Source organism: Bos grunniens, chromosome 1, assembly GCF_055505025.1.
Source record: "Bos grunniens cultivar Pamir isolate PY7600 chromosome 1, Bosgru_T2T1.0, whole genome shotgun sequence".
Taxonomy (NCBI): Eukaryota; Metazoa; Chordata; class Mammalia; order Artiodactyla; family Bovidae; genus Bos; species Bos grunniens.
This window is the reverse complement of record NC_141165.1, coordinates 93,788,972-93,809,694: the sequence shown is the minus strand read 5'-3', so window position 1 is coordinate 93,809,694 and position 20,723 is coordinate 93,788,972. Positions and strand designations below refer to the sequence as shown.

Genomic DNA, 20,723 nt, shown 5'->3' with positions numbered 1-20,723 from the left:
ACTTCAAGTTAAACTTCTGAAAAGCAACATTTACTGTGTCATTTCAGCATGGCACTGTCCTGGAGGCAAAGAAAGAATGAAAAGTTCTCTTACTCTCCCTTTCACTCTTGTAGTTCTTTGCTATAAACTCCTTAACTTTTCTATTACTCAATGAAGTCCCTTCTCCTCAGTCAATTATTTAATAATAAGTGTTCCTTTTGAAAACAAGGACACCTAAGAGCTCCAGAACTGAGACTTCCTTTCAATCCGAGAACCGTAGGAATCAGTCTGGAACACCACACAATTTTGATAAATTCTAAGCTGAAGTGTGCCTGAGGAACTATGGACAGAGGTTCGTGACATTGTACAGAAGACAGTGATAAAGACTATCCCCAAGAAAAAGAAATGCAAAAAGGCAAAATGGTTGTCTGAGGAAGCCTTACAAACAGCTGAGAAAAGAAAAGAAGCAAAAGGCAAAGGAGAAAAGCAAAGATTTTGCCGAGTTCCAAAGAATAGCAAGGAGAGATAAGAAAGCCTTCTTCAGTAATCAATGCAAAGAAATAGAGGAAAACAATAGAACGGGAAAGACTAGGAATCTCTTCAAGAAAGTTAGAGATACCAAGGGAACATTTCATGCAAAGATGGGCACAATAAAGGACAGAAAAGATATGGACCTAACAGAAGCAGAAGATATTAAGAAGAGGTGACAAGAATACACGGAAGAACTATACAAAAAAGCTCTTCATGACCCAGATAACCACGATGGTGTGACCACTCACCTGGAGCCAGACATCCTAGAATGTAAAGTCAAGGGGCCTTAGGAAGCATCACTATGAACAAAGCTAGGGGAGGTGATGGAATTCCAGCTGAGCTATTTCAAATCCTAAAATATGATGCTGTGAAAGTGTTGCACTCTATATGCCAGCAAATTTGAAAAGTTCAGTAGTGGCCTCAGAACTGGAGAAGGTCAGTTTTCATTCCAATCCCAAAGAAATGCAATGCCAAAGAATGTTGAAACTACCATACAATTGCACTCATCTCACACACTAGCAAAGTAATGTTCAAAACTCTCCAAGCCAGGCTTCAACAGTACATGAACTGTGGACTTCCAGATGTTCAAGCTGGATTTAGAAAAGGCAGAGGAACCAGAGATCAAATTGCCAACATCCACAGGATCATTGAAAAAGAAAGAGAGTTCCAGAAAAACATCTACTTCTACTTTATAGATTACACCAAATCCTTTGACTGTGCGGATCACAACAAACTGCAGAAAATTCTTAAATAGATGGGAATACCAGACCACCTGACATGCCTCCTGAGAAATCTGTATGCAGGTCACAAAGCAACAGTTGGAACTGGACACAGATCAACAGACTGGAACAAGAGGTTCCAAATTGGGAAAGGAGTACATCAAGGCTGTATATTATCACCCTGCTTATTTAATTTCTGTGCAGAGTACATCATGAGAAATGATAGGCTGGATGAAGCACAAACTGGAATCAAGATTTCCAGGAGAAATATCAATAACTTCAGATATGCAGATGATACCACTCTTATGGCAGAAAGCAAAGAACTTAAGAGCCTCTTGATGAAAGTGAAAGAGGAGAGTGAAAAACCTGACTTAGAACTCAACATTCAAAAAATTAAGATCATGGCATCCAGCCCCACCACTTCATAGCAAATAGATGGGGAAACAATGGAAACAGTGACAGACTTTATTTTGGGGGGCTCCAAAGTCACTGCAGATGGTGACTGCAGCCATGAAATTAAAAGACTCCTGCTCCTTGGAAGAAAAGCTATGACCAACCTAGACAGCATATTAAAAGGCAGAGACATTACTTGGCCAACAAAGGTCCGTCTAGTCAAGCTATGGTTTTTCCAGCAGTCATGTATGGTTGTGAGGGTCGGAAAAACGGATAAGGAAAGCTTCATGCCAAAAAACTGATGCTTTTAAAGTGTGGTGTTGGAGAAGATTCTTGACAGTCACTGCAAGGAGATCCAACCAGTCCATCCTAAAGGAAATCAGTCCTGAATATTCATTGGAAGGGCTGATGTTGAAGCTGAAGCTCCAATACTATGGCCACTTGATGCAAAGAACTGACTCATTGGAAAAGAACCCAATGCTGGGAAAGACTGAAGGCAGGAGGAGAAGGGGATGACAGAGGATGAGATGGTTTGATGGCATTACCAACTCAATGGACATGAGTTTGAGCAAGCTCCGGGAGTTGGTGATGGACAGGTAAGCCTAGTGTACTGCAGTCCATGGGGTCACAAAGAGTCGGACAGGACTGAGAAACTGAACTGAACTGAAGCTGCAGTAACAGATCATATTCTCCTCTCATAGGTGTTGACTAAGTTTTCCAGGAGGCTCAGTGGTAAAGAATCTGTCTGCCAAAGCAGGAGATGCAGAAAAATCAGGTTTGATCCCTGGGTCAGGTAGACCCCTAGAGAAGAAAATGGTAACACACTCCAGTATTCTTGACAGGATAATCCGATGGACAGAGGAGCCTCGTGGGCTGTGGTCCATGGGGTCCAAACAGGCAGACAGAACTGAGCATGGAGGCACGCTCGAAAACAGAGGGTAGGTTAGAAAGTTGGCCAATTAACCCACTGATTAAAGGAAGAGAGAAGCTGGTATGGGTGACCTGAGAATCCTCCCAGTAGCAATGTCAAATCAGGTCATGAAGTAGAAGGAAGAGGTGACAGGATGGTTCTTACCACCTCTTCCTCTTTCTTGATCACTTGGTTAATACCAATTCCACTTACTCTTGGCTTCCAGAACCACCACTGCCCTTGACCTTTGGCCCTGATCTTGGCCTGAAGCAGTTCAGTCATCTTATCATTTGTTTCAGGCCTTGTCTTCAGCATTCCCAAAAGCCCCCATTAGTGAAGTTACCCTTTTGAATGAGAATAAACAAATAAGCCTATGAATGGATTGAAAAAGTCTACTTGCTAAATGTCTGTTGAAGATAAGATATAAGTTTGACAGGGGCCAGAGTTACATTTTAGATTGTTTGGAAGATGTACAGAAGTGGCATAATCACCCCCTCAATCCCCCAATTTAAATTGCTTTCTGATAGGTACTGAGAGCTGCAATTTGACCTGCTTAAATCCTTCTCACATGTAAAAGCTTAACTCAGATGACAGTCCCATCTTGAAGCCTCCCTCTTCCCCTGTATCTCCTGCGAGGCAATATTAACTGTTCCTTCTTCCAGGATCTTTAATACTTAATTCATAAACTTCTTGTGGCATTTTCATGTTACGTTATTTAACTCCGTGCATCTATGTATCATTCTTGCAAAAGACCAATCTCCCAAAGGCAAAATTAAATCTTATTTATCTTTACATCTATGATGCCAAACAGAACATAGGACATGTGGCAGGTGCCAGAGACATTGCTCACTGAATTGAAAGTTAGTTGAGGGTCAACGGTGTGTAGCAGAAGCTGCCTACAAAGAGGTAATATGGAAAACCGTAAGAAGGGCATGAGCTCTGGTTTTAGAGAAACCCAAGGTCAAATCCCAACTCTGCCAACTATGAGCTATGATATAACCTTAGATAATGTTATTTAACCTCTCAAAAACTATCCTTGCCCTTGTAAAATGGAGATAACCATTTCTATCTTGCTAGATCACACTGTAAATTAACCAAAAGGCATGCACAGTACTTAGTATCTGATGAGCTGCAATGACCATGAGAGTTGCAATGAACAACCAGATGCCCTTGGATAGGTCTTACTGGTTCTGTGTGCCCATCCTCCAGCTTTTGTGTGCTTCGGTTCTAATGGACGACACCCACTATTTCTCTCAGAGGAATACCTTTGGGTTGCTAGAAGGGATTTGGCCTAAACAAACAGAATCCTGAGACTGAAGTATTGATGTTTGTGGCTGTGATTCATACAGGAGTGTACCAGCCCAACACACTTGCCTGTGGGTGAGATAAAAATAGTAATTTAACTTATGCTGTCAAGCTCCCCTTGGGACCTGGCTAAGGCAGGAGCATCACCTATACTCACACCCTGGTTTGACTTCTCCCCCCATTTTCTCTTGCTTCCTACACTCCTTCTGTCTTCTGCTAGAATCACTGACTTAATATATTTTGTGATGTGACTTCTTTTCTCAGGGTCTACTTCTGAAAACCTAAGACGTGAGTGCTCTCAAAACAGAAACTGTTATTACAACCCAAAATGGCTTAAAAACAAATACAAAAAACCACCACCCCTAAAAATATCTTCCTGTTGTCACCATCCACCTACCTTTCCTATTCTGCCCTCATTGCATTTTTTCCTCTTCAACATGTTCATCCCACCCAGGGAAAAGGAGAATCAGGAGACTTACTTTTTCTTTTGATGAAATGTATTTGTATTCATATTCTTCATTGAGTGGCTGCCTATTCAAAGCGGGTTTGCTCAGTGCTCAGCATCTTGAGGGTGATTAACAAATGTGAAAAATAAAACAAAACTACGTTCAGCAATGTCTCACAGAGATGGGAGAGATGCTTTCCATGAAAATCTTGTCCAGGAGAGCCAAGAAAACAGATGAGACTCTTCTGGCTATGCTACTTACTGAGTGACTTTGGGTAAATTAATCTTCCTAAACCTCAGTTTCCTGATCAGCAGATTTGGAAAAATAACAGTCTTTACCTCCCAAGGTTGTTGTGATCCAATGAAAAGATGTACATAAAACATGTAGCTCAGTACCTGGCCCAAAATAAACACAACCCAAGAAGCTACTTCTTGTTGTTGTCATTGTTTTGTTCATTGTTTTAACACTTTCTTTCCCTTACTCTTCTAAAATGAACAAGGACAACAAACTTAATTTGAAAAACGTGGGTTATCTCTCCTGGATGAAGAACGCTTAAAGGATGGAATAGTATTTACTAAGGCTGAGGGGCTACCAAGGAGGAAACAGAACAGACTCATTCTGTCTGAAGGCATATAGAACTACCAATCGTTTGTGAAACTCCTATGAAGCTGTTTCATCAATACGAATGGAATTACCCAAAAGTCCTCATTTCCCTATACTAGGATGGGGTCCATGGGTAATGGTGTGCTCCCTCCCACAAGGGACTTTCATGCAGGTAGGGACTAAACAACCACTTTCTGAGAATACAGGCACAGCTCTTTTAATTGAGCTTTGTTTTAGTGCACTCCGCAGACATTCCGTTTTTTACAAATTGAAGATCTGTGGCAACGCTGCACTGAGCAAGTCTATCAGTGCCATTTTTCCAACAGCATTTGCTTACTTTGCAACTCTGTCACATTTTAGCAATTCTATGATGAAGAATTGATGCTTTTGAACTGTGGTGTTGGAGAAGACTCTTGAGAGTCCCTTGGACTGCAAGGAGATCCAACCAGTCCATTCTGAAGGAGATCAGCCCTGGGATTTCTTTGGAAGGAATGATGCTAAAGCTGAAACTCCAGTACTTTGGCCACCTCATGTGAAGAGTTGACTCATTGGAAAAGACTCTGATGCTGGGAGGGATTGAGGGCAGGAGGAGAAGGGGACAACAGAGGATGAGATGGCTGGATGGCATCACTAACTCAATGGACCTGAGTCTGAGTGAACTCCGGGAGTTGGTGGTGGACAGGGAGGCCTGGTGTGCTGTGATTCATGGGGTTGCAAAGAGTCAGACACAAGTGAGTGACTGAACTGAACTGAACTGATGATGTTTCAAACTTTTTCATTACTACTATACCTGTTACAATGATCAGTGATCTTTGATGTTAACATTGTAATTGTTTGGGGGCGCCGCAAACTGTACCCATAAAAGGCTAACTGAATTGATAAATCTTGCAAGTGTTCTGACTGCTCTACCAACCTGCAGTTCCCCTGTTTTTCCCCCACTCCTTGGGCCTCCCTATTCCTTGAGACACAACGATATTGAAATTAGACCAATTAATAACACTACAATGGCTTCTAAGAGTTTAAGTGAAAAGAAGGATTCCACATCTCTCATTTTAAATAAAAAACTGGAAATGATTAAGTTTAGTGAGGAAGAGATGTCAAAAGCCAAGAGAGGATGAAAGTGAGGCCTCTAGTGCCAGAGTCTAGAATTAAAAAGTTCTTGAAGGAGATTAAAGTGCTATTTCAGTGAGCATATGAATGATAAGAAAACAAAATAAACTCATTCCTGATATGGGGAAAGTCTCAGTGGTCTGGATAGAAGATCAAATCAGGTACAACATTCCCCCAAGCCAAAGCCTAATTTGAAGCCAGGCCCTAATTCTCTTCAATTCTTTGAAACCTGAGAGAGATGAGGAAGTTGCAGAAGAAAAGTGTGAAGCCAGAAGAGGTTGGCTCCTGAGGTTTCAGAAAAGAAGCCACCTACACAAGATAAAAGTGCAAGGTGGGGCAGCAAGTGCTGATGTGCTGATGTACAGCTGCCAGTTATCCAGATCTGACTCTTTATGGCCCTATGGACTACAGCACACCAGGCTCCTATGTTCATGGGATTTTCCTGGCAAGAATACTGGAGTGGGTTGTCATTTCCTTCTCCAAGAAGATCTAGGCAAGAAAATCAAACAAGATGGTTACACTAAACAACAGATTTTTAATGCAAACGAAACAGCCTTAAATTGGAAGAAGATGCCATCTAGGTCTTCATAGTTAGAGAGAAGAAGTCAACACCTGGCTGCAAAGTTCAAAAAGGATAGGCTGACTCTCTTGCTGGGGGCCAGTGGGGTTCAAGCTGGTGACCTGAAGCCAATGCTTACTTACTGTTCTGAAAATCCTAGGGTCCTTAAGAATTATACTAAATCTATTCTGCCTATGCTCTATAAATGAACGACAAAGCCGGAGTGACGACATGTCTGTTTACAACATGATTTACTCAACATTTTAAGTCCACTGTTGAGATCTACTGCTCAGAAGATTCCTTTCAAATTACTACTGCTATTGACAATGCATCTGATTACCCAAGAGCTCTGATGGAGATGTACGAAATTCACATTCATGCCTGCTAAAAAAAATACATACTGCAGCCCATAGATCAGGGAGCAATTTCAGCTTTCAAGTCTTATTATTTAAGAAATACATTTCATAAAATGACAGCTATCTGAGGTAGTGATTCCTCTGGTAGACCTGGGTAAAAATTCACCATTCTAGATAACATTAAGAACATTTATGACCTACGGGGAAAAGGTCAAAATATCAACATTAATAGGAACTTGGAAAAAGATGATTTCAATCCTTATGGATGACTTTGGGGTATTTAAGACTTCAGTGGAGAAAGTAATTGCAGATGTGGTGGAAATAGCAAGGGAGCTAGAACTGACTGGAAGGAGAGCCTAAAGATGAGACTGAATTGCTACAATCTCAGGATCAAACTTACACAAATGAGAGGATGCTACTTAGGGATGAGCAAAGAAAGTGGCTTCTTGAGATGGAATCTCCTCTCGGTGAAGATGCTGTGGAGACTTTTAAAATGACAACTAAGGATTTAAAATATCACATAAACTTAGTTGATAAAGCAGTGGTAGGGTTTGAGAGGCTTGATTCCAATTTTGAAAGAAGTTCTACTGTGGATAAAATGCTATCAAAATAGCATTAGCATTGTATGCCACAGAGAAATCAAGAAATCTTCCATGAAAGGAAGAGTCAATCAATGCAGGAAATTTCATTATTGTCTTATTTTAAGAAATGGCCACAACCACTTCAACCTTTAGCAACCACCACAGTGATTAGTCAGCAGCCATGAACATCAAGCCAAGACCCTCCACTAGCAAAGAAACTATGATTTCTTAAGGCTCAGATGATGGTTAGCATTTTTTAGCAATAAATTATTTTTTAATAAGGTATGAACACTGTTTTTGTTTTTTAGACATAATGTTATTGCACAGTTAATAGACTAGAGTATAGTGTGAATATAACTATACGTGCACTAGGAAACAAAAAATTTACTGTGGTCTGGAATACAACTGAACCTACATTATATTCAAGGTATGCCTGTACTATCGGAGAAGGCAATGGCACCCCACTCCAGTACTCTTGCCTGGAAAATCCCCTGGACGGAGGAGCCTGGTAGGCTGCAGTCCATGGGGTCGCTAAGAGTCAGACATGACTGAGCGACTTCACTTTCACTTTTCACTTTCATGCATTGGAGAAGGAAATGGCAACCCACTCCAGTGTTCTTGCCTGGAGAATCCCAGGGACGGAGGAACCTGGTGGGCTGCCGTCTATGGGGTCGCACAGAGTGGGACACGACTGAAGCGACTTAGCGGCAGCAGCAGCAGCCTGTACTAACATTATATATATAATATAATGTATATACACATATATACGTACAGTATAAATTGAGTTTATTTTGTCTTTAAATAGTTACAATTTGCTTGTAATTACAAAGAAGTAAATGCAAGAGAGAATATACCTTAAGGTTACTGGTTGTCTTATGCAAGCCATGAATAGGAATGCAGACAGAATCGCAATGCCATCGTGTATATGTATTTCATTCATCACTGTATGTCTGCTTCTCTCATTCCTCTGGCCACAGAGAGGCTTCTTCTGTCTCAGTTTTCATGACTCAGTTTTCATGAGGACCCTATAAATTCCCAAATTTTACACCTTACAGGCCAGATACTCAAAAATGATAGCTAATCCAAGGTTCCCTGGTTGTCACAGATCCAAATTCCTATGGTAGGAACTATGCACCATTCAACTGCAATCTGGACCAGGCAAATGAGGCCATGGGTCAGGATCCACAGCAGTGCCCTTCCCACAGTAACTGTGGAAGAGGAGGAGAGATGGTGGACCAGATAAGAAGGGAGAAGTTTCTAGAAGTGGGGAGAAAGACTTGGGGTACTTCTGGACAGACAAAACAACAGGTATTCACTATCCTCCAGAATGGATGAAAAGCGGAACCAATTTCCTTTCACTTTTTTCTACCCCAGCAATTCTATCAGTCCAAAGTAAGACTGTATGTCCCAATGGATTCAGATCAGTGATTAGTTTGAAAAATTAGTCCAAAAAATTAAAAATTATGAAAATCACTCATTTACTTTTTTAAATTAACAGTGAGGAATTTAAAATATGATGATATCTACCACATTTCAGTGAGTATAACATACCACCGCTTTTAAAAACACCATTGTTTTATGTACTACCAAGAAAGAAAAACATGCCAAAAGTAGTTGTAAGACATAATCAAATGTTAAAAAAAAAAAAAAACAATTTCAAAGACAGTAAATGAAGATATGCACATCTTAGAATCGATGAGATGTAAAAAATGAGTTTGAAATTCTGTATGCTCTGACATAGACTCTGTGCTTTCTTTCACTTAACAAATGAGATTTGAGTCAGTTAGGCAAACATTTAATGAGCATATGATAGGCACTGTGATAGGCAGGAAGGATGCAGAAATGCTTAGGAGAGGATTTCTAGAAATTTATAGGGTGAGAGGATACAGCCACAGAAACAAATAAACTACCAAGATATGCACATGATAATAAGCATTCTTTAGGATTTTGAAATGCAACAAGATCCTTCCTAGTTTAGGGCCTTTTAAAGCCGTTCCTTCTGCCAGGAATGCTTCCTCTTCTTTACCAGGCTAACTGCTATTTATTCTTTGATCTCATATCCTGTACCTCCAAAAGGATACACACACAAGAACCCTGTCACTACCTTACAAAGACATAGATCTTGTCCTTTAAAAATTTTACCCTGACTGTATGTGAAATTAATATTGGCCTCCCATAGCTATAAACTCTATGTGCTTAGTCACTCAGTCATGTCCAACTCTTTGCCACCCCACGGTCTGTAGCCCACCAGGCTCCTCTGTCCATGAGGATTCTCCAGGCAAGAATACCAGAGTAGGTTGCCGTGCCCTCCTTCAGGAGATCTTCCCAACCCAGGGATCAAACCCAGGTCTCCTGCATTGCAGGCAGATTCTTTACCATCTGAGCCACCAGGGAAGCCCATAAACTCTTGAAGGACAGAATTTTGACTTGCTTAGTATTATAATTCCAGTTTTAGCATGGGAAGAGTATATTGAGTGAATGAATAACTTCAAAACTTGAAGATTAAATGCTTTTATGCTTGTTTTTGGCTTCTTTTCTATTTAGCTGGAGAAATTTTTTGCTCATTTGCCACAGATACACAGATGTATATATTGATAATATGCAAAGATAATCTGGAACAGTCCCTGCAAAAACAGAGGACACCGGGCACTAAAGGGGCTCAGGCATAGACAAGATCTCTCGTCTGGTAAAGGGACTCAGGGAAGGCTTCATGGGGAAGCAGAATCTGATCCAGGCTTTCAGGGATTTCAGGAGGTAAATGTTGAGGTGGGGGGAAGCATCCCAAGTAGAGGTACTAGAAGATTCAGGGCCAGAAATGGGAAAGACAAAGGCATTTGGGGGACAAACAATTTGTCAAAACTGCAAGTTAGAAAGGTAGGCTGAGGATAAATGGAGGAGAGGAGAGGTGAGCTTAACACTAAGCTAATGGGGCTTTCCTATTGGCTCAGTGATAAAGAATGTGCCTGCCAATTCAGAATACACAGGAGATATGAGTTCCATCCCTGGGTCAGGAAGATCCCCTGCAGAAGGGAATGGCAACCCACTCCAGTGATCCCAGTTGAAAGTCTTGCCTGGAAAATCCCATGGACAGTGGAGCCTGGCAGGCTACAGTCCATGCAGTCAGAAAGTCAGACACTTAGCAACTCAACAACAACAACAGTAGGGTTTAGGCTGCGGACCCTTCCGATGCCTCGCCCCTTCTAAGGCTGGTCAGGTTCTGCTCCATGGACACAAGGAAGAAGGAGTGGGCTTAGCTGTCAATGGAGGCCTTCTCATGGTGTCCTGGGACTGCCCTTCCAGCAATACCTCCACATCCACCTGTCCTCCAGCAGAAATTGCCTCTGGTGGCCCTTACTGAGCAATTGGACACCATCTTGGACTCTAAGAAGAGATGCTGCTCTTTAAAATCCAGAAGGAAGGTACTGGCTGAAGGATGGGTACTGAAATACCCAAGGAGCAAGGCCAGCTGAGGCTGCAGCAGCTCTGGAGGCCAGGACAAGAGAGATTAAAGGAACAGACTTCTCCAAGGCCTGCCCTGGGGTGAGAAGCAATTTCTAGGTGAGATCCTGCAGAGGAAGTTAGAGGCAGTATTCCCAAGATGACATTCAGAAACAGAAAAAACCACTTCCAAATAATTACAAATTCCTATCAGCCATGCTGGAAGAAAAATAAATTTTCTCTATAGAAAATTATAATATTATTGCCATATGAAATGATGATCAAAGAGCATGCAACCAAATACATAGGAAAAGAGTATCATAGAAGTATCAGTTCAGTTCAGTCACTCAGTCGTGTCCGACTCTTTGCGACCCCATGAATCACAGCACACCAGGCCTCCCTGTCCATCACCAACTCCCGGAGTTCACTCAAACTCACATCCATCGAGTCAGTGATGCCATCCAGCTATCTCATCCTCTGTCGTCCCCTTCTCCCCCTGCCCCCAATCCTTCCCAGCATCAGGGTCTTTTCCAATGAGTCAATTCTTCGCATGAGGTGGCCAAAGTATTGGAGTTTCAGCTTCAGCATCAGTCCTTCCAATGAACACCCAGGACTGATCTCCTTTAGGATGGACTGGTTGGGTATCCTTGCAGTCCAAGGGATTCTCAAGAGTCTTCTCCAACACCACATTTCAAAAGCATCAATTCTTCGGCACTCAGTCTTCTTCACAGTCCAACTCTCACATCCATACATGACCAAAGTAGGCAAAAAATTAATAATAAAAATATTAAGTCATTTTCTTAGATTTTGTGATGGTTGTAATATTTGTTATCTTCTAAAAAAATTTACAAGGACTTCCCTGGTGGTTCAGGGGTTAAGAATCTGCCTTCCAATGCAGGGGGACAAAGGATTGAGCCCCGGCTGGGGAACTAAGATCCACATGTTGCAGAACAACTAAGCCCAGGCTCTGCTACTACTGAGCCTGTGCACTCAAGAGTTGCCACAACTAGAGAATCCGAATGCTGCAACTAGGACCTGATGCAGCCAAACAAATACTTGTTTAAAAAATTTATAAAGGATGCAATGTCTTTTCTCATTCAGGATGAGAAGTGTTCAGTTTTCTACCTAACTTTTAACTTACTATTTTATATTTTTCTTAGTGAGGGCTCCAAAAATTATCTAAGCTTCAAGTCCCCTAACACCTGCCTGCATGTGATCCCAGTTGAAAGTCTTGCTGGCCCAGGGCTGAGATGGTATTTGGTCAGAAACAGGAGCAGAGATGTTAGTTAATCAGTTTTCATGCTAATTTGTATAAGAATGAACATAAATCTTTATGTATCAGTGTTTGCAACTTTATCTTCCACTGACAGTATTGATAATTACTTAGAAATTAAATGCCTTCTTTATTCTTTTTTAAGTTTTCCTTCTATGTTGTGATTTTGCTGCAGGAATTTATCTGCTGATTCTCCATTTTGAAACAGAAAGACTTGCCTGTAAAGTATAACTACTTTGCTCAGATCGAAATTCCTTCCCTGGCATCATGATGTTATTAATACATCACATCCATTTTATCCGTATCACTTTTCCTGAGTTTGGCTACCGGCACAGATTAATAGTTGTCTTTGCATTATGCAGTGGAACTTAATTTCTATTTGAATGTTTAACACCATTGTAATGATTTGATTGCAATTAAGAATGATAAATGTTTCCCTTCCAGTCTCAAAATCAATATTCACAAAGTGGAGGAGATAGGCGGGAATGTGGTAGTTAGAACAGGAGATTTTCAAGGAAATGAGGGAAGATGGAGGCAAGCTGAAAAGTACTAGCATAGATTAAGCACCTACTGTGTGCTGAACACTCTGAGAGGTACTACACAAAATAGAGATGGTAGTTGCAAAACCCATGGCAAAAACAGCTAACATTCACTGCATACTTTACTCTGAGATGAGGACTTACCATGTTCCCTGACTTGGACTTCCTACTAATGCTATAAGGTAAATAGTATTTCTATTCTTTTTTATGGATAAGGAAACTGAGGCTCAGAGAGGTTACTAAGTAACTTGCCCATAACCATAAAACTGGTGCATGGAAGACTCAGGCAGGACTTGAATTTAACTGTAATTCCAAAGCACCATAAATTTGATACCATTGTATTAGTTTGCTAGGTTTCACAACAAATTACAGCCAAACCACACCCATTTAACACCTTGCAGTTCTGTAGGTTGGATCTGAGTGGGCTGAACTGCGTTATCAATTTACATTCTCATAGTTTGAAATCAAGGTGTCAGGTGGACCAAACTCTCATCTGAAAACTCTGGGGAAGAATCCACTTCCCATCAATTCAAGCTGTTGACAGAACTCAGTTCCTTGAGGATATAAGAAAAAGTTCCCCATTTCTTTGCTGGCTGTCAGCCAAGGTCTAGTCTCAGCTCATAGAGACCCTCCTCATTTCTTGACATATGAGAACCTCCATCTTCAAGCCAGCAAGGGTGCACTGAATTCTCATACTTGGAATCTCTTTGGCTTCTTCTTCTGCTGTATGTGTTAAGTCACCTCAGTCATGTTCAACTCTGTGAACCCTATGGACTGTAGCCCACCTCGCTCCTTTGTCCCTGGGATTCTCTAGGCAAGGACACTGGAGTGGGTTGCCATTTCCTTCTCCAGGGGATCTTCCCAACCCAGGGATCAAACCTATGTCTCCTGTGTATTCTGCATGGGGTGTGGGGTGGGGTGGGGGGGCTTCTTTACCACTAGCGCCACCTGGGAAGCCTTTCTTTTTCTGTTACTATCTGGTAAAACCTTTTTCCTTTCAAATGACTTGAAGTTAACTGACTAGTAAACTTAATTACGTCTGCAAAATCCTTTTGTTGTTTAATCTCACATAACCTTGTGTGTGATATCTCAGTATAGCTACAATCCTGAAGAACAGGGCAGGAAATCTTTAGGGGGAGTCCTAGAGTTCTACCTATCATACCCATATCATCCTCTGTATCAGGTATATGCTCTATTATTCAGTCTAACCACAACCTTGTCAAGAGATATTAGTATTTACTCAGAAGAATGAGGAAAACAGGACCCATAGCCAGAGTGACCGCTGGGGAAGACAGTACGAAGACTAAGCCTATGTTGCACATGACGATAGTCCATGCATAGTGAAGCACCTTCCAGTTGCCTCTCCATCAACATCCCTCACTGGGTCTTGCTCTAGTCACACTGAAGATGCAAAGATGTACCTCATGCTCACCTGCATCCCCTTGTAGGTAAACATAGTTCTCTCTAGAACTCTACTCTGTTTTTGCTTGGTTAACTCTTTCTTCTCCTTCAGCTCTCATTCCTACCTCCTTCTTTTGGAAACTACTCACCACAAGGCTTGAGCAGAGGTCTCACCTATACAAAAGCATCTTGCACTTAACTCATGATAATATCACTTATCAACCTGTACTGTGTAACTCCTATCTCCTTAGCTATCTCTACTCATTGAGGTAGTCTGCTTTGTGGCTGGTCTAGACATCTTTTGTAAGGCTTTAGATGATTTCCCTGTGGTTTAGGGTTTTTGAACAAGTTAATTCTCTTTAGTTAAAAATAAACTGAGAAATCAGTCCTCAAAATAAAGGTGCTACAAAAGTACAAAATAGCATCAAATAACCTTGCTTGTCCCTACAGCACTTGAAAATCCTAGTTTTGTCATGACCTTCATAGAAGACACACTCCCATAGCTAACTGTATGTACTTCTTCCTTTCTCCTATCCTTTTGATTAAATTTTATCAAAAACATAATCTCTAAGAAAAAATGTATTAGAATACCAAGGGTCCACATATCACTTGTTTTTGGACTTCATGGCCTGAGTTTATTTACAAATCACACTAGAAATGGAAATGAACACGAGAAATAATGAGATTCTATTTGCAAATATGTGTCTTCAATTAAAGCAAAATGCTAGAGAAAATGCATTAAAATCCTAGTTAAAAGAGTTGACTTCTTTGTAAAGTAATCATATTTCAAAAAGGTTATTATAAGTTTGAGAGATAAAAACTAAGAAGAAAAGAACATTTAAAAGACCCATAGGAAGAAGAGACATCTAGAAGTAGAAAGATTAAAATACATTCTTCACAGCTAAGCATTGAACTTTTTAGCCATAGGAATAAGAAATTATTCTGGACACATTTTTACAAAAATGAAAAATACATAAAAGAATTAGAAAATCATCAGGAAGCAGCAATCAATGTTTGAACTCTTGAGACTCAGAAAACAGATAAGGCCTAGACGTAAATTGCTTAGAGCTAAAATAGATAGAAAAAGAAAAACAGATCTCTGAAGATATTTCTTCTCTTCTCCAGCCAGTTGGATTTCCTTGGTTGCAACAAAGCCTTGATAACTTAATCCAAAAGAAAGTTGTGAGAAATAATTTTAAGGTTCACAAAATTAATGGAAAGTTGGAAAGCCAGCCTTGAAGATGGACAGGGCCTGAGAGAGTGTCAGATGAGAAATAAGAAACCTGCTTCTAGGGCAGAAGCCACACAAGCCTGGTAGAAGAAGCGGGAGATTCCAGGCATTTTTATTCACTTCGTTCTCCTTCTGTTCCAGGAAGGGAACAGTAGACTGATCTAGTTTGGAAGTTGTGCGTCTATCTAGGCTAAGGGAGACTGGGACCACTGACACGTTGACACAATCCCATCAGACGTGCCTAGTGATTTCCCACTGCAAAAGAAAATAAAACCCCAACAGTCCTTTCCACAGTCTACAAGGGTCTAAGTGATCCAGTCCCAGCCACCTGGCCAAGCTGTCTTCCTCTCTCCCTGTGCTTCCTCACAGTCCCTGTCTCAGAACTTTTGGACGGACTGTTCCTGCTGCCCGAAAGCTCCTCCCCCATGTCAACCCATGCCCAACTCCCTCTCCTCACTAAAGTCTCAGCTGAAATGACACCTCAAGAGATCTTCTGTAACTACCCATCTCCTCCTTTTCTACCTTCAGACATTCCCAATCACATCTTCCCATTTCTTTTCTACGGCAATCTTCAGTACCTTAAATTGTTTATTTACTTGCTGACTTTTTGTTCGTCTGGTTCCATTCACTTCTTTCTACAAGGGTAGAGAACACACCCGAGGGCAAAGACCAGTATCTTTTTCTCTTCAATTACACCTACATTCTCTGTGTAGTATTCAGATATAGTATGACACTAGAAAAAATGTAAATCAATGTATGAACCAATATTGCAGCACTTACTACATTTCTCACATAATTAATAATGTATCTGTTTCTTATGATGAGCTGTGGATCTTCCAGGATAAAGACAAAGCCTTCCACATCTCTGTGCCCTAGTGCCCAGCACAGGGCCCAACTCACAGTAAGGTCCTCAACAAGTGTTTACTGACCTGAATTCTATTTAGCCACAGGCTCTTTCTTTATGAACTGCAAAGTCAGGCAGGCTGTACCTAGAGAAAGCTATTTTCTAAAATGATTCCAAATCAGACTTCATGAGATGATAATAGCTGGAATAAAAAGTCCTTCCCATGAAAGCTCTGAAAACAGTGCAAACATTCTCAAACATTTATAGCCCTGAAATTTCTTTTGCCCAGCGTCTTTCTCCAACAGCATGCATAAATGTAGCTGGGAAGTTCGTCCAAACTGTCAACAGACAAGCCAGGGGCTCAGAGCGAGGGGTTTCTCCTGGACAATCCATCTTGGTGAAGGGCAAGACAATGAGAGACATCACCCAAAAAAAATAATCCTCCTAGGAAACTGAACAAATATCTCCCCTGGCCATAAATAAATAGTTCAGCCTGGGAATTATAATTGTGTGTATAATGCAGCTCAGATATAGGGCATAATTACACTCTAGAATCCATACAGTAATAAAAAGCTGCAGTCAGGGAAAAGAATGCTTGTTTGCCATGGTTTGACAGGCAAGCAACAAACAAGAACCACTTTTTCACCTTTTATTCAATAAAATCAGCATATTAAATATTCAGACTGAGTGTCTCCATTAAGCAATTCACTTCCAGCTCTCCTCCTTCCTCCCTCCCCACCTCTTCTTGTTTTGTTTTCATCAAGTCAGGGAGGGAAAAAAATAAAACCAAGTCCGTGATCTGATTTTTAATGAGGCTGTTGCTCAGGGGTTCTGCTGCATTCAGAAGCTGCCTCCCCAGTCCAGCGGGGAGTTCAAGGTCCCAGGGCATGAGGGAGCAATTTGGGAAGGATCCCAGACGGAAGCAGACCACCATCTATAACCAAGGGTAATACAGGGGAGGAGGGTTTGTGTCCAAGAGGAGAGAAGGAATCAGCCTTCCCCACATCACACAGCAATAATAAAAGGCACCTGGCCTGCAAATATTTAACTGGATGCTCCGAGTGGTGAACTGTGGCTAATGAAATAGCTGACAACACGACATGGAGTGAAAGAGCCAGGGCAGAGGAGAGAGAGGTTAAAAGGCTGGGGAATCAGATTAGAATGATTAAGAGAAACCGGCAAACATTGAGAATGCAACTGACTGATCTCTGAAAGACACTGAGAGCAGATATTTTCTTGGACAACCAAATTTCTGCCTGCCTCTCTCTCTCCTATTTGGAAGAAGGTTTGGACTTGTGCATGTTAATCTGCCTCGGAAGGAAGAGGTTACAAATTGACAGGAGGAAAAAAGACATCTGGAAATGTCACTGGGATAAAGGAAAACAATTGTCATACTTCCTTCCCCAGTGCTGGCCCCAGCCACAAGCTTCACCTCGGCTCTGCCTCCAGTGTTGACGGGCAGAGGTGAGGACACGGAGCAGGCCAGCTGCGGGAGGCCAGTCGGCTCGATCCTGGGAGGGAGTGAGGTCACTGGTAACGAGCGACAGCAAGGCAGAATGCAAATTGAAGAAATTTATGAAGTTGTTTCTGCTCAGTGAGCAGATTCCAGATAAGTGGAGTGCTAATAAGGCAGGCGAGTTTTCAGCTGTGCCAGCTGTTGGGAGGATGTTGGCATGCTCTGAACCCGGTATTTATTGGATGCTACTCATTGCTGTGACAGCACACACGCGTACACAAGCATGTTTATTCACAACATGCATAATCGCCCTGTCACAACACAGTTGCAAATCAGCGGCCTGTCTCAGGAGCAGAGGGACATATCTAAAACCCAGCGCCCTGAAGGAAAACTCAGATAGAAGGCCCTTCCAATGAAAGTAATGGATCCCTCTAGGCTGCCCTGCACTGGACTATGACAGATTGACTTCTGTGAGGACAAAGAGGCATAAAGCGAGGACAGGGGTTGTTTTAGGCAGAGCCTCATAAGGAATTCACCCTGAACAAGCTGAGTAATTTGGGTGTGGTATCTTGTAAATTAGGGAGGGTAAAACTGGATGGCTTATACACGCGACTGTGGGCTTTTAAGGAGCTGTGTGATTTCTGAGCACCAGGTACAAATGGATCTTGAAGAATCAGTGGCCATGAGGAACCCAAGAAGCTCAGTGACAAACAGAGCTCTTCTGAAGGCACTTGAGTATCTGAATAAGCTGCTGAAGATTCTGTAATAAGAGACAAAATGGCTCTTCACGTGCACTTGAAGAACAATAGGAAAACTAGCCAAGGAGACGACTAGAAAAGCCATAGGAATTTTGAAATGGAAGTGGGATTTTATCCAAGAAGATCGCTTATGATGAGGCAGGGGTGGGAGAAGATGGGGCACCAGCTAGGTGCCAACACAGTCATACACACTGCCCCCTGTAAGCTTTCTGACCACCCCATTTTACAGAAAAGGAAACAGACCCCAGGAGAAAGGGTGATGCACCCCAAGTCTCAGCAGCTGAGGAAGTGTCGGGGGCAAGATGAGTCACAGCTCAGGCTGAATGCCAAGCTGCCCTCCTCCGGGTGCTTGGTCCAAACTACCTTGGGTCAAGAAGAGGTTTCCTGAAGACTAAGCCTGCAGTCCCAGACCTAAAGTTGGCCAAGCCTGAGAAGCTAGAAGTAAATTCAGATGGAACAAGAGTACTAGACAGAGCTGCTCCAGAGATGAATTCATGATATAAATCCTATGCTGCTGCTACCGCTAAATCGCTTCAGTCGTGTCCCACTCTGTGCAACCCCATAGATGGCAGCCCACCAGGATTCCCCGTCCCTGGGATTCCCCAGGCAAGAACACTGGAGTGGGTTGCCATTTCCTTCTCCAATGCATGAAAGTGAAAAGGGAAAGTGAAGTCGCTCAGTCATGTCCTCTTCTTCATGACCCCATGGACTGCAGTTTACCAGGCTCCTCTGTCCATGGGATTTTCCAGGCAAGAGTACTGGAGTGGGGTGCCATTGCCTTCTCCATAAATTCTATGGGGGAACTGTAAACTGTAGTACGGGAGTAACTCCACTCGCCCCACCTGACAGCCATGTCAATGCTTTCCAGCCACATGTCCGGCTGCCGTGTTCATGTCACTGGTGAACACAGACTGTACCTGCCTGTGACCACTCGCCGCCCCAGGCCGTCCTTCTTAGGCAGTGCCCCTTGCTGCATCTTCTTCATTCTCCCATGTTTCCCCCATTCCTTCCTTTCCTATCAACATCTCTCTGTTCTGGTATTTATAAGCTTCCAAGCAAGGTAACTCAAAGGTTATTAAATACATCATAATTCCGAGTACACTTGACACTGGTGGGAACTGCCAGAAACGCTACACTGACTCCCAAGGAGATGAATCTCTATGAGTGAAATGAGAGGTCTGCTGTGAGTGCAGCTCCACACTGTGGAAGGAGCAGTGGAGGAAAGCTCTAGCCTTGGATCTGCTGCTATAGTACTGTGTGGCCTTGGGCGTGTCACTTAACCTCTTTGGGCTGCCATTTCCTCAACCATAAAATAAAGAGGTGGCTCTAGAACTGTGCAGTTTGTTTAACCATGTGCCCTGCTCTCTCGGGGCCAGATAGAGATATAAATGGAAGGCATTTCTGATGGACGCAATGACTTCTGTTGTTGTTCAGTTGCTAAGTCATGTCTGACTCTTTTCGACCTCATGAACTATACCATGCCAGGCTTCCCCGTCCTTCACCATCTCCCGGAGTTTGCTCAAACTCATGCCCATTGAGTCAATGATGCCATCCAACCATCTTATCCTCTGTCATCCCCTTCTTCTCCTGCCCTCAATCCTTCCCAGCTTTAGGGTCTTTTCCAATGAGTCGGCTCTTTGCATCAGGTGGCCAAAGTATTGGAGCTTCAGCATCAGTCCTTCCAATGAATACTCAGGGTTGATTTCTTTTAGGATTGACTGGTTTGACCTCCTTGCTGTCCAAGGGACTCTCAAGAGTCTTCTCCAGCACCGTAATTCAAACACATCAATTCTTTGGCACTCAGCCTTCTTCGCAGTCCAACTCTCATATTTGTACATGATTATTGGAAAAATCAAAGCTTTTACTATATGGACACAGTGACTAGGGGCACCTACCCTAACTCAAGCGCCCAAGCACCTCTCTGAAAGGTCCTTCTCTGTTCTGACATCCTACTGATCCACTGGGGAAGGTATCATGGGATAACAGTGTCTTTCCCAGATCCCTCTCAAATCTTACCACGTGGCATCCAAAAAGCAAGACTTTTTTTATTGGTTAAGATACTCTAAAAGTCAAGATAGAATATATTAGATCAGACACTAGACCAAAGTGCACCCAGGACACCATCAGCTCAGAAATCCAGAAGGCAATCAATCCTTTTCCAAACCACTGCTGCTGCTAAGAGATTAGCATTTTTCTCTGTAATTACCTCTCTGACTCCCCAGTTTCCTGGTCTCTTTTCTAAGCATCCTTTCGTGTTTATAAACTGCTTTCCTCAAATGTTTGGAATCATT

The 20,723-nt window shown here is 42.2% G+C and overlaps 1 long non-coding RNA gene across 7 annotated transcripts in view; it reads right to left on the bottom strand.

The window, feature by feature from the left end:
- LOC147379948 (uncharacterized) overlaps positions 1 to 20,723 on the bottom strand; it is a 289,568-nt gene that overhangs the window by 161,150 nt on the left and 107,695 nt on the right. The window contains exon 4 of one of the 7 annotated variants that reach the window (XR_015165195.1): positions 4,329 to 4,401. The exons of 5 other annotated variants lie outside the window; for them this stretch is intronic. This is a non-coding gene — a long non-coding RNA (uncharacterized LOC147379948). Of the gene's footprint in view, positions 1 to 4,328; positions 4,402 to 16,806; positions 17,153 to 20,723 lie in introns of those variants that run through there. One more of the 7 variants, XR_015165194.1, reaches the window with a different exon arrangement.